The sequence below is a fragment of the Bubalus kerabau genome, chromosome 4, assembly GCF_029407905.1.
Source record: "Bubalus kerabau isolate K-KA32 ecotype Philippines breed swamp buffalo chromosome 4, PCC_UOA_SB_1v2, whole genome shotgun sequence".
Taxonomy (NCBI): domain Eukaryota; kingdom Metazoa; phylum Chordata; class Mammalia; order Artiodactyla; family Bovidae; genus Bubalus; species Bubalus kerabau.
In genome coordinates, this window is record NC_073627.1 from 105,252,509 (window position 1) to 105,264,207 (window position 11,699).

The following is an 11,699-nucleotide window of genomic DNA, read 5'->3' on the forward strand; positions in this document are numbered from 1 at the left end:
TGTTAGAATATCACATGTGTAACCTTTCCGAGGGGTAATTTGACAGTATCAGAGGTTTAAATGCTTTGATTTGGCAGTTTAATTACCGGGAAACTATCCAACAATTATTTTTGTACCAGTAACCAGTGATAGATCCACAAAGGTGTTTATTATAGCTTTTTTCTTTTTTTGGTGGCAAGGAACAAAAGGAAGTATATATAAATGTGCTGGTATAGAAATATCTCCAAAATGTGAGTACAAAAGGCAACTTTCTTAGATGTATATAGCTATACGTATCTGTCAAGACACAATAATTCAGTTTGTGTAAAAACAATTTGTGTGTACACGTGTGATAGAAAGTTCCTAGAGGATAAACAAGAATTATTAATGATTACTCCTGGTGGGTAGGGGTGGGGAGGAAAGTTTCTGAGAATCTTTACTTTTTAAAGAAAAGTTTAAAAATTTTGGCAGGGCCAAAATATTGCTTCAGCAATATGTGGGATCTTAGTTCTCAGACCAAGGATCTCACCTGGGGAAACTTGCCTTAGGAGTTTTATCCAGTGGACTGCCAAGGAAGTCACTGAGCATCTTTACTTTCTACTTTTAGCTTTCCTGTACTATGCTGCTCCAGTATTTTCCAATGAATATATGTTATACCTTAATAATTAATTACAAATGAAAGTTGAGGAGCACTGTGACTAAACCTTTTGAGTTTAGGCGTGAACGCCTAGGAAAAAACATTATAGCACCTAAAGTACAAAGGGAGAGAAGAAAACAGCTTCACTCACTTGTGACTTTTTATTACTTGAAAAACTTTCAGTGACTTACCCTTATATATCATTGGCCAGAACTGGCTTAAATAAATTGTGATTCATTTCCTGGAGCTAGATGCATCACCACCCATGCAAAACTGGGGTTCCATTGGCAAAGAAAAAGAGCTTATGGCTCATAGAGAGGCATTCACATTGTCTTCCACAACACTAACCCTGTCTAGTGCTAGCCTAACTCTTGAGTGTCATTTCTTAACTTCCTCTATCCCCTGCCTAGTTGAAACTCCAATAGTTTGGCCACCTCATGCCAAGAGTTGAATCATTGGAAAAGACTCTGATGCTGGGAGGGATTGGGGGCAGGAGGAGAAGGGGACGACAGAGGATGAGATGGCTGGATGGCATCACCGACTCGATGGACATGAGTTTGGGTGAACTCTGGGAGTTGGTGATGGACAGGGAGGCCTGGCTTGCGATTCATGGAGTGGCAAAGAGTCCGACATGATTGAGCAACTGAACTGAACCCCTTGTCCAAGTTTCTCTTAGTATGCTCACTGGCCTTTCAGTTCCTCAAATGTATCAATTTCTTTGCTGACTCCTGGCCTTCCACATGTGGTGTTCCTTTTGCTGGAGTATCTTTGCTCTTTAAAAGTCTTGTTAGTGTGCTTTTCTTTTTAGATCTTAGATCAACTGTCATACCCTTAGGCTGACCTGTCCACTGAGTTGCAATTAGGTTCTTATTCCCTCTAACCTATAACTTTTCATCTTACCCCTAACTTGGCATTTCCTCCCTAGTGTTTATCACACTGTTATTATCTTACCTGTATTCACGTATCTATTTTATTTCTTACCTAACTAGTAGCTCAGCTGGTAAAGAATCTGCCTGCAATGTAGGAGACCCTGGTTCGATTCCTGGGTTGGAAAGATCTGCTGGAGAAGGGATAGGCTACCTACTCCAGTATTCTTGGGCTTCCCTGGTGGCTCAGCTGGTAAAGAATCTGCCTGCAATATGGGAGACCTGGGTTCAATCTCTTGGTTGGGAAGATCCCCTGGAGACAGGAAAGGCTACCCACTCCAGTATTCTGGCCTGTAGAATTCCATGGACTGTATAGTCCATGGGGTCAAAAAGAGTTGAATATGACTGAATGACTTTCACTTTCACTTTGTACCTGACTAGAAAGTAAGGTCCCCAAGGGCATAGATTGTTTCTTGTTCACTCTTGTACTTCCATTGTCCAGAATGGTACCTAGCACATAATAGATACTCAATAATGTGTGCGGGATGGATGAATAGGGAACAAATGAATGGAAACAAGTATGAAAAGAAAGGTGTAGGATTACACACAGGTAAAAGAGGGTAGAATGGGAAGAATTATGTTTTGATAGGAGAAGATAGGGTGGATATAAGTAGCCTCATCTTAGCCATGGCTGAATTTGGGGCCTAAATCTTGTGCCAAAGTACAGCGGATACTTTTTACAATTCTTGGAACTAAACCAGACTCTTTTCTGCTTTCTTATATTGGATAATATAATTCCTTGGAAATTGCTTTTGGTCATAATTAGCCTGTTACTTCCATGGACATAGAACTAGCCAGATGAAACTCAAAGGAGCAAATTAATTTTTCCTGAATAGAAATTACTTTACAATGGAAAAATATAGATTATATATGTAGTCCAGAATGCCCAAGGGCAGTCCTTGTGGAAGGTTTTGTACCGTATCATTAAGTAAGTATTGAGCCTACAAATTCCAGTCAGTCAAAGCAGAAGCTGAGAGTAGTATGAGTTTGACTCATGAACTCTGATAAAAGTTTGTGAAGTAGAGCTCATGTAAGTCCAGATCCCAAATGACTTCAAGATTTTTAAAAGCTGTTCAACTGCAATTTAGTTCCTTCCCTAGAAACATTCCTGATTCTTGGGAGAAATTCTTAAGAAGTATGTATGCTTAAAGATTGCCGGGAGAAATATCAATAACCTCAGATATGGAGATGACACCACCCTTATGGCAGAAAGTGAAGAGGAACTAAAAAGCCTCTTGATGAAAGTGAAAGTGGAGAGTGAAAAATTTGGCTTAAAGCTCAACATTCAGAAAATGAAGATCATGGCATCCGGTCCCATCACTTCATGGGAAGTAGATGGGGAAACAGTGGAAACAGTGTCAGACTGTATTTTTGGGGGCTCCAAAATCACTGCAGATGGTGACTGCAGCCATGAAATTAAAAGATGCTTACTCCTTGGAAGGAAGGTTATGACCAACCTAGATAGCATATTCAAAAGCAGAGACATTACTTTGCCAACAAAGGTCCCTCTAGTCAAGGCTATGGCTTTTCCTGTGGTCATGTATGGATGTGAGAGTTGGACTGTGAAGAAGGCTGAGCGCTGAAGAATTGATGCTTTTGAACTGTGGTGTTGGAGAAGACTCTTGAGAGTCCCTTGGACTGCAAGGAGATCCAACCAGTCCATTCTGAAGGAGATCAGCCCTGGGATTTCTTTGGAAGGAATGATGCTAAAGCTGAAACTCCAGTACTTTGGCCACCTCATGCGAAGAGTTGACTCATTGGAAAAGACTCTGATGCTGGGAGGGATTGGGGGCAAGAGGAGAAGGGGACGACAGAGGATGAGATGGCTGGATGGCATTACAGACTCAAGGACGTGAGTCTGGGTGAACTCCGGGAGTTGGTGATGGACAGGGAGGCCTGGCGTGCTGCGATTCATGGGGTCGCAAAGAGTCGGACACGACTGAGCGACTGAACTGAAGTGAACTGAACTGATGCTTAAAGAAATACTCAAATTGCCACCCTCTCTTTTGGCTATTCATACAGAGAGTATGGTTCTTTTTAACGCATTACTTCTGTTTTAAATTACTTATAAAGTACTACACACCACAATAATTTTCTTATGTTATCTGAAATTAAGGTAAATAGATCCATCATGTTTTCTCTTTGAGTTTATGTAAGACTTCTGTTGGGCTTCCCTGGTGGCTTATTGGTAAAGAATCTGCCTGGCAGTGCAGGAGACACAGGTTTGATCCCTGAATTGGGAAGATCTCCCTGGAGAAGGAAATGGCAACCCACTCCCCAGTATTCTAGCCTGAGAAATGCCATGGACAGAGGAGCCTGGTGGGCTACAGTCCATGGGGATGCAAAAGAGTCAGACAGATTTAGTGACCAACAGCAAGACTTCTGTTTGAAGGGAATTCATAATGATGCCACCAAGAATCCTCTTTTGATGTGCTATATTAAGACAATGAAAGTTACATAAAGATATGATTACTTTTCCTATTTAAGTGTATGTTAAAGATTTTTAAATTGTTACTATGAATATTTTTAAGTACACAAAAGTATAGAATTATAGTATATTCCTTATATCCATCACTGGGTTAACAATTATCAATATTTTGCTACATTTCCTTTATTCATTTTATTCATTTGTGGGAGTATTTGGAAACAAAGGAGAAGGAAATGGCACCCCACTCCAGTACTCTTGCCTGGAAAATCCCATGGACGGAGGAGCCTGGTAGGCTGCAGTCCATGGGGTCGCTAAGAGTCAGACACGACTTAGCGACTTCACTTTCACTTTTCACTTTCATGCATTGGAAGAGGAAATGGCAACCCACTCCAGTATTCTTGCCTGGAGAATCCCAGGGATGGCGGGGCCTGGGGGGCTGCTGTCTATGGGGTTGCACAGAGTCGGACACGACTGAAGCGACTTAGCAGCAGTAGTAGTTGGAAACAAAGCCTTAGACATGAGATCTTTTCTGCTACATACTTTAATATTCATCTCTAAACAGTGTTGATATTTGGCTTCCATAAACAAAGGGACATTATCATACCTATCAAAATTAATTTTGATTAATTAATTTCTTGGTATTATAGCTATAGTTAAATTTCCCCAAAAGTGTTAAATATTCGATTTAAGTTGATTTGTCTAAACAGTGTTCCAACAGAGTCCACATATTGCATTTGGTTGCCAGAGCTTGTATCTTTTAATCTAGAGCATTTCTCCTCCCCACTTCTTTTTTTTTTTTTAATATTATTGACTTCTTGCAGGTTAACTGGGTTAGTTGTCTTATGGGATGTTTCACATTCTAGATACATGTTTTGCTTTCTTGTGATGTCATTAACATGATTCTCTATCCTCTGTGAAGTGAAGTTAGCTCTAGAGCAACACTGCTCAATAGAAGTTTCTGTGATTATAGGAATATTCTACTTGCACTATCCAATATAGTAGCCACTCGCCATTGTGGCTATTGAGCACTTTAGAGGGGACTAGTGTGAGTAAGGAACTGAATTTTAATTTTTATTTAGTTTAAGTTAATTTAAATTTAAATAGCCATATGTGGCTACCTTACTATGTCCTGCAGCTCTGGAGTCTTAATTGTATTCAACTTCCCCTTTCTTGTCAAAAGTGCTTCCTATGAATCGCATAGGAAGAAGACATGTGATGTCACCTTTAGTGAGGTTAAGATTGATCATTGGGTTCATATGGTGACAGCCTGATCCCTCTAATATGAAGTTCCCCAAAAGGATGTGATTTTAAGATTTTTATAATATATGTATGTATAAGCTTCATCTTTATGCAGTTTATGAGAACCAAGGAAAGAGCCCAACATTGCTCACTGAGCTCTTTTATATATTTATAGTAAAAGCCAGAAAGGTAAACTTTTCTCATGTATATATCAGACTGTAAGAAACTGTTAAAAATATTTCAGAGAAATTCCTTGAAGAAGGAGAAACATTAAAACAAAAATTAGTTCCTGAATCTTGAAGCTGGGCCTGCACTTAAAAAAAAAAAATCAGTAATCTGGCATTGTGTTATTGCTGAAATAATCCAGATTGTTTTAGGTACTTGAGGTTCCTCCCCTCCCCCACCCCCTGCCATGAAGGCATTTCTCACAAATCCAAATGAACAACTCACTTTGGAAACTCAATTTGCTGGTATTATTCACATTGGCTAATGAAGAATTCACTGGCATAAAAGATTCTGCTGCTACTGCTGCTAAGTCGCTTCAGTCGTGTCGACTCGGTGCGACCCCAGAGACGGCAGCCCACCAGGCTCTGCCATCCCTGGGATTCTCCAGGCAAGAACACTGGAGTGGGTTGCCATTGCTTTCTCCAATAAAAGATTCTAGAGTCTAACAAATGTTGTCTGAGTCCAGACATAAACTAATGGCCTAGGACAGGACACTGAAGATCTTTCTCACTTTTTATTGAATACACTGCCCTTGTAGAGACAACTGGCTCTAATAAGTGGGCATGAATGTGATGGAGAGAAGAGCTCCACTTTCCTTATCTGCTGTTTATCAGGTAACATGGGTGGCCCAGTGACAATTACAGGGTCTTTTCCCAGAAAATGCAACTATGCATGTACATAAAAAGTTGCTTATCATTTCAGGGGCTTTAGAATCCCTAGACAGCCAGGGATCACAAGGTAAGATACCCTGGAAGCAAAAGCAGACACACTTGCATACGTATTCTCACAGCATGCAGTATACAAGATGGAGCCCCAGTGCTGAAGAAGCCAGCTCCTGGTCCTTCCTATTATCCCATATTTATCCTTTCTGTTGTTTTATATTTTCTACTTGTTTATTTATTTATTATGGCTTTGCTGGGTCTTTGTTGCTGCATGGGCTTTTCTCTAGTTGTGGTAAGTAGGGGCTATTTTGTTTCAGGGTGTGGGCTTCTCACTGCAGTAGCTTCTCTTGTTGCAGAGCACAAGCTCTGGAGTACGCAGGCTTCAGTAGTTGCAGTTCCCGGGCTCTAGAGCACAGGCTCAGTAATTGTGGCACACAACGTATTAGTTGCTGCATGGCATGCGGGATCTTCCCCGACCGGGGGTTCAACACCTGTCTCTTGCTTTGGCAGGAGGATTCTTTACCATTGATCCACCAGAAAGGGCCCTCTACTTGTTTTACTTTGTTTTCCTTTTCAGACTAGATAATGCAAATATTTTGCAAAATTATTTGAAAAGTACCTTAGGCTATTCAATGAAAAGTGAATTTTCTCTCTCTCTATTCTAGGTTCTTTCCCAGAGACAACCACCATTAGTAGTTTCTAGATTTTCCTTTAGAAATATTCTTAGCACATATGTACACGTCATATTCTCTATGTCTTCCAAATGGCAGCACACTTTACACATTTTTGTTCCATGCTTTTTTTTTTTCCCCTCTTAGTCTTATATGTTAGCGTTTTTACTGCTGGGACTTGCAGGTTTGCTTTATTATTTTCACATGTTGCATACTGTTCCATCTTGATGCTTAACCATCAGTCAGTTCAGTCGCACAGTCATGTCCGACTCTTTGCAACCCCAAGAACCGCATTATGCCAGGCCTCCCTGTCCATCACCAACTCCCGGAGTTTACCCAAACTCATGTCCATTGAGTCGGTGATGCCATCCAACCATCTCATCCTCTGTTGTCCCCTTCTCCTCCTGCCTCAATCTTTCCCAGCATTAGGGTCTTTTCTAATGAGTCAGCTCTTTGCATCAAGTGGCCAAAGTATTGGATTCAGCTTCAACATCAGTCCTTCCAATGAACACCCAGCACTGATCTCCTTTAGGATGGACTGGTTGGATCTCCTTGCAGTCCAAGGGACTCTCAAGAGTCTTCTCCAACACCACAGTTCGAAAGCATCAATTTTTCTGCGCTCAGCCCTCTTTATAGTCCAACTCTCACATCCATACATGACCACTGGAAAAACCATAGCCTTGACTAGATGGACCTTTGTTGGCAAAGTAATGTCTCTGCTTTTTAATATGCTGTCTAGATTGGTCATAACTTTCCTTCCAAGGAGTAAATGTCTTTTAATTTTAAGGCTTCAATCATCATCTGCAGTGATTTTGGAGCCTAGAAAAATAAAGTCAGCCACTGTTTCCACTGTTTCCCCATCTATTTCCCATGAAGTGATGGGACCGGATGCCATGATCTTAATTTTCTGAATGTTGAGCTTTAAGCCAACTTTTTCACTCTCCTCTTTCACTCTCATCAAGAGCTCTTTAGTCCGTCTTCACTTTCTGCCATAAGGGTGGTATCATCTGCATATCTGAGGTTATTGATATTTCTCCCAGCAGACTTGATTCCAGTTTGTGCTTCTTCCAGCCCAGTGTTTCTCATGATGTACTCTGCATATAAGTTAAATAAGCAGGATGACAATATACAGCCTTGATGTACTCCTTTTCCTATTTGGAACCAGTCTGTTGTTCCATGTCCAGTTCTAACTGTTACTTCCTGACCTGCATACAGGTTTTTCAAGAGACAGGTCAGGTGGTCTGGTATTCCCATCTCTATCAGAATTTTCCACAGTTTACTGTGATACACATAGTCAAAGGCTTTGGGATAGTCAATAAAGCAGAAATATATGTTTTCCTAGAACTCTCTTGCTTTTTCGATGATCCAGCAGATGTTGGCAATTTGATCTCTGGTTCCTCTGCCTTTTCTAAAACCAGCTTGAACATCTGGAAGTTCATGGTTCATGTATTGCTGAAGCCTGGCTTGGAGAATTTTGAGCATTACTTCACTAGCATGTGAGATGAGTGCAATTGTGTGGTAGTTTGAGCATTCTTTGGCATTGCCTTTCTTTGGGATTGGAATGAAAACGGAACTTTTCCAGTCCTGTGGCCACTGCTGAATTTTCCAAATTTGCTGGCATATTGAGTGCAGCACTTTCACAGCATCATCTTTTAAGATTTGAAATAGCTCAACTGGAATTCCATCACCTCCACTAGCTTTGTTTGTAGTGATGCTTCCTAAGGCCCACTTGACTTCACATTCCAGGATGTCTGGCTCTAGGTGAGTGATCTTACCACCATGATTATCTGGGTCGTGAAGATCTTTTTTGTACAGTTCTTATATGTATCCCTGCCACCTCTTCTTAATAGCTTCTGCTTCTGTTAGGTCCATACCATTTGTGTCCTTTATTGTGCCCATATTTGCATGAAATATTCCCTTGGTATCTCTAATTTTCTTGACGAGATCTCTAGTCTTTCCCATTCTATTGTTTTCCTCTGTTTCTTTGCATTGATCGCTGAGGAAGGCTTTATCTCTCCTTGCTATTCTTTGGAACTCTGCATTCAAATGGGTATATCTTTCCTTTTCTCCTTTGCTTTTCGCTTCTCTTCTTTTCACAGCTATTTGTAAGGCCTCCTCAGACAGCCATTATGCTTTTCTGCATTTCTTTTTCTTGGGGATGGTCTTGATCCTTGTCTCCTGTACTATGTCACGAACCTCTGTCCATAGTTCATCAGGCACTCTGTCTATCAGCTCTAGTGCCTTAAATCTGTCTCACTTCCACTGTATAATCATAAGGGATTTGATTTAGTTCATACCTGAATGGTCTAGTGGTTTTCCCTACTTTCTTCAATTTAAGTCTGAATTTGGCAATAAGGAGTTCATGGTCTGAGCCACAGTCAGCTCCTGGTCTTGTTTTTGCTGACTGTATAGAGCTTCTCCATCTTTGGCTGCAAAGAATATAATCAGTCTGATTTCGGTGTTGACCATCTGGTGATGTCCATGTATAGAGTCTTCTCTTGTGTTGTTGGAAGAGGGTGTTTGCTATGACCGGTGCGTTCTCTTTGCAAAACTCTATTAGCCTTTGCCCTGCTTCATTCCATACTCCAAGGCCCAATTTGCCTGTTACTCCAGGTGTTTCTTGACTTCCTGCTTTTGCATTCCAATCCCCTATAATGACGGAGAAGGCAATGATAACCCACTCCAGTACTCTTGCCTGGAAAATCCCATGGACGGAGGAGCCTGGTAGGCTGTAGTCCATGGGGTCATGAAGAGTCAGACACTTATTGAGCGACTTCGCTTTCACTTTTCACTTTCATGCATTGGAGAAGGAAATTGGCAACCCACTCCAGTGTTCTTGCCTGGAGAATCCCAGGGATGGCGGAGCCTGGTGGGCTGCCGACTGTGGGGTCGCACAGAGTCAGACATGACTGAAGTGACTTAACAGCAGCAGCAGCCCCTATAATGAAGAGGACATCTTTTTTGGGTGTTAGTTCTAAAAGGTCTTGTAGGTCTTCATAGAACTGTTCAACTTCAGCTTCTTCAGCGTTACTAGTCAGGGCATAGACTTGGATTACTGTGATATTGAATGGTTTTCCTTGAAAATGAACAGAGATCATTCTGTCGTTTTTGAGATTGCATCCAAGTACTGCATTTTGGACTCTTTTGTTGACTATGATGGCTACTCCATTTCTTCTTAGGGATTCTTGCCCACAGTAGTAGATATAATGGTCATCTGAGTTAAATTCACCCATTCCAGTCCATCTTAGTTCTCTGATTCCTAGAATGTTGATGTTCACTCTTGCCATCTCCTGTTTGACCACTTCCAATTTGCCTTGATTCATGGACCTAACATTCCAGGTTCCTATGCAATATTGCTCTTTACAGCATTGGACCTTGCTTCTATCACCAGTTACATCCACAACTGGGTGCTGTTTTTGCTTTGGCTCCATCCCTTCATTCTTTCTGGAGTTATTTCTCCACTGATCTCCAGTAGCATATTGGGCACCTACCGATCTGGGGAGTTCATCTTTCAGTGTTGTATCTTTTTGCCTTTTCATACTGTTCATGAGGTTCTCAAGGCAAGAATACTGAAGTGATTTGCCATTCCCTTCTCCAGTGAACCACATTCTGTCAGAACTCTCTACCATGACCCGTCGGTCTTGTGTGGCCCCACATGGCATGGCTTAGTTTCATTGAATTAGACAAGGCTGTGGTCTGTGTGATCAGATCAGTTGGCTGTGATTGTGGTTTCAGTCTGTCTGCCCTCTGATGCCCTCTCTCAGCACCTATCGTCTTACTTGGGTTTCTCTTACCTTGGACGTGGGGTTTCTCTTCATGGCTGCTCCAGCAAGCCACTGCTCCTGACCTTGGACATGGGGTATCTCCTGATGACCTCTGCTCCTGAATTTGGACGTGGGGTATGTCCTCTTGGCTGCCGCTCATGACCTTGCACGTGGGGTATCTCCTCTCGGCTGCTCCTGTGCGGTGCCGCCACCACTGAGGCTTAACCACAGTTGATTTAATTGACCATACTTAATGAACCTCTATATGGTTTCCAGTATTTTTTAACTACAAATAGTGTTGCAGCATATGTTTTGTATACTTGTGAATGTATACCCATATATATATATTCCTATTAATAGCAGTAGGATTCCTGAGTCAAGTAAAAACTTTTGATAGATATTAACAAATTGCTTTCCAGAGAAGTTATATGTGATAGAATAATGGCCCCAAAGATATCCATGTCCTAATCTCTGAAACCTGGGAATATTGTTACCTTCCATGACAGATCAACTTGCAGATGGAATTAAGATTTCTAATATGCTGACCTCAAAATTTGGAAATTGGCCTTGATTATATAGTGGGTCCTGTATTGTTGCAAAGGTCCTTAAAAGTGGAACCAGAAAGAGGGTAGGATGAAAAGGACTTGGTTCAATGTTGCTCACTTTGCAGATGAAGGAAGGGAGCTATGAGTCAAGGAATGAAGGCAGCCGCCTTGAAAAGGCAAGGAATGAAGCCCTCACATTTTGCTTTTAAAGCTCTGTGTTGGATTTCTGACACACGAAATGAAAAAGTATACATTTTTCTTGTTGTAAGTCATGAAGTTGTGGTGGTTTGTTTTAGTAGTCATAGGAAATTAACATGCTTTATGTATTTACACTCCTACAGCAGCAGCAGCAGCAACAATATATGAATGTATTTTCAGACATTCCTGCCATTAGTATTTACCTTTTTAAAAAACGGTTTCCTTCCCTCATATTAATTCTCCTTCCTACATTATTTGAAAAGAAATATTTACAATTTAGTGTCCTATAGTTAAATTATTTTAGATAAAAGGAAAATCTCAGCTATAATTCTCTCTCATACTTTTCTTCCTTGCTCATTGAAATGAACTCTTTGGAAAATTCCCCTCTGGGGCATGCACCATTTTCTTGGCAGTGGCCACGATAT